The sequence below is a fragment of the Camelus ferus genome, chromosome X, assembly GCF_009834535.1.
Source record: "Camelus ferus isolate YT-003-E chromosome X, BCGSAC_Cfer_1.0, whole genome shotgun sequence".
Classification (NCBI taxonomy): domain Eukaryota; kingdom Metazoa; phylum Chordata; class Mammalia; order Artiodactyla; family Camelidae; genus Camelus; species Camelus ferus.
In genome coordinates this window covers 61,260,219-61,263,160 of record NC_045732.1, presented here as the reverse complement: position 1 = coordinate 61,263,160, position 2,942 = coordinate 61,260,219, and positions in this window count along the sequence as shown.

Genomic DNA, 2,942 nt, shown 5'->3' with positions numbered 1-2,942 from the left:
ATTCACTTATAAAATTTGGGGAAAAGATTTTGACTGTCCTGGGTGCCTTTCTTTGGGGAAATCATTGAGGCCAAGGAAATAGGTTATTATAAATTATTGGGACTGAGCGGGTCAGTCAGACGGTCATCCTTATGATCTGGATAGTAGGTTCTATTTTGGCAACACAATTAGAACCACAGCATAGGGGAGGGACAGTTCCCCAACAGAATGAGGTTGGAGTTACCAGAAAAAGTAGAAATAATGCTAAGCAGATAAAAACTATGAGACATTCACTATACTTTACTTTGAGATTGAGAATTCTGTTTGTCTATTAGCAAAATTATCCTTCAGTTTCCTTTGGAGAAGATATTTTCCACTTTAGAAAAATATTAAAACCTATAATAAAAACTTCATTATTATTTTTAATGGAAGAAATAATTCACAACTGCAGTACTATATCCAAAAATAATACTGTTAATTAAGAAAATTATAAAAATTACTGTGGTCTGGCAAATGATCATAGAGCATAGAGCAGCATTTGGGTGCTTAATTACCACTTATATTATGTTACTTTTTATTTTACAATAATTAATCCATTAGCAATTCTACTGGAGCAGATAAAGAAACTAATTACTTTAAATTTTCATGCCTACAAAAGAATAAAACGCATTGTGGTTATTATTGGAATTGCTTTTCCTTACAGTAATGCAAATAATATGCCACTTCATTTTCCTTAAAATAAGAAAGAAAACATAACGTGATTATTAAAAATGACGAACTGATAATCTGTTTAGAAATCTGTTTATAATAAAAGAGCAAGACTCTTTGAGAGATAACATGCTGTTGATCACAATTCTTCAAATTAAATATGCAAATATTAAGAATACCTTAAGTGTAACATAAATTATATTTTCAATATTAATTCGGTGACTTAAATATTTGCAAAAGCCCATTTACTGATTTCAAACAGGATAAGAGAAAATACTGGATTCATAGCAAAGAGACTTTGGTTTGAGTTTCAGCTCTGCTGCTGTGATAAGCAGAGTTCTAAAATGGCCTCCCAAAGATTTCCTGCCCTAATCCCTGAAGCATCTGGATATGATGAGATATCCATCCTGTAATTATTTTGTTATATGCCACAGTTGACCTTAAGATAGTGGGAATATCATTAATTGTCCAGGTAGGCCTAATGTAATCACACTAGTACTTAAAAATAGAGAGCTTTCTCTGGCAGAAAATGAGGTTGAAAAGACTCAAAGCACAAAAAGCACTTGATATGCTGCTGTTGCTTTGAAGATGGAAGAGATGTTAGAAGGGATATGTGCAGCCTCTAGGAATGGAGAGCCAGTCCCAGTTGGCAATCAGCAAGGAAATAAGGACTTTAGTTCTACAACCACAGGGAATGAATTCTACAATTGGCCCAAATAAACTTGGAAGTATATTTTCCTACTGAGGCTTTAGATAAGAGCCCAGATCTGCCCACATATTGATTTCAGTCTTGTAAGAACCCTAAGCAGAGATCCCAGTTGAACCTACCTGGGCTTCTGACCTACAGAAACTGTGATATAATAAATGGATGCAAAAAATGGATGCTACTTTAAGCTCATACATTTGTTATAGCATCAATTTAAAAAAACTATTACAGCTGCTAAGAGATGAAGTGAGTTATATAACTTCTGTGAATCTCCATGTCCACTTCTGCTAAGTGAACTAGTTGGACCACATCGGTCAGCTAATCTGGGGTTCCACGGAACACTATTCTGGCAGATGTTAAGGACTCAGACTTGAACATATATGTGTTTCTAGTGGTCAAATAAATTTAGCAAAACTTTATCATAACAAAGATTCTGAATAGTCCTTCATTTAAAAAAAACTGTTCATTTTAATCTATGAGTATTTCAATATCTTTGGCATACATATAAACCAACATGAATTCAATATGAAGAAATTTAGTACTAGATCGCTGTATTTTCTCTTTCTAAAATTATTTCCCATAGACCATTAATAAAATGGATGAGTATCTCATAGGAATATGTATAATAAAAATTTTAATTTTTTCTGATAAAATTAAGCCCCAGTTTCAAACAGTCTGTTTTACTTCTGTGAAAGTTTAATTCATATATTGTAATTTTTTAGGTCAAAAGGCATGTTGACTAATAATGACACTTTACAGATATTCAGTGGCTGACTCATTCTAATAAAAGAGAAAGAGCATATTCTTAGATGGTGTGTATTAAGACATATATCTGCAACCATACTGCACTGCTTATATTTATTTTTTATTTGAGGCCCATCAAGAAGATTAGATCCCTGACTGCATGCCAATCTATATCTTTCTTGTCATCCAAAACTTAATGCAAATATTACTCTTAAAGAAACATTCTAACCATCTAAAGTAGCACACTCACACTTTTAAGGCACTTATTTTTATTTTCTGTGTAACATTTATCACTATCTAATATATTTTTATTTGCTTATTGCCTATTACTCTTCATTGTTACATAAGTTTCATGAGAACTGAGATCTTGTCTACCTTGAAAACTACTTCTGAGTAATCTAGTCATAATAGCATCTTTTTTTGCAAGCTTGACCTTAAACATGTAACTTTCTTGTGTTTTACTGGGCAGTGCCCATTCTTATTCAGAAACTGTAAATGCCTAGAGTTTTAAATAAATATATATATTTAAATTGTAGGGCTAGGTGAAGATAACTGAATTTAAAGGTATGGATTTCTTTACAAGTTTTTCAGAAACTCAAGTTCTGTATACTTTCTTCAACTGGCCTCTTTTGACAGTTTAATCAGACACCTGCCAGCATATATTACAAAATGCTACTAAAATTTTTCAAAAATACTTCCTAACAAATTGCCATAAGAATACCCAGATAACTTTTAGGTACTGTCTCAGAGTTTTGATGTTCTGTTCCACACGATTTAATGTTTCAGTTAAATGTTGAAATTCTAT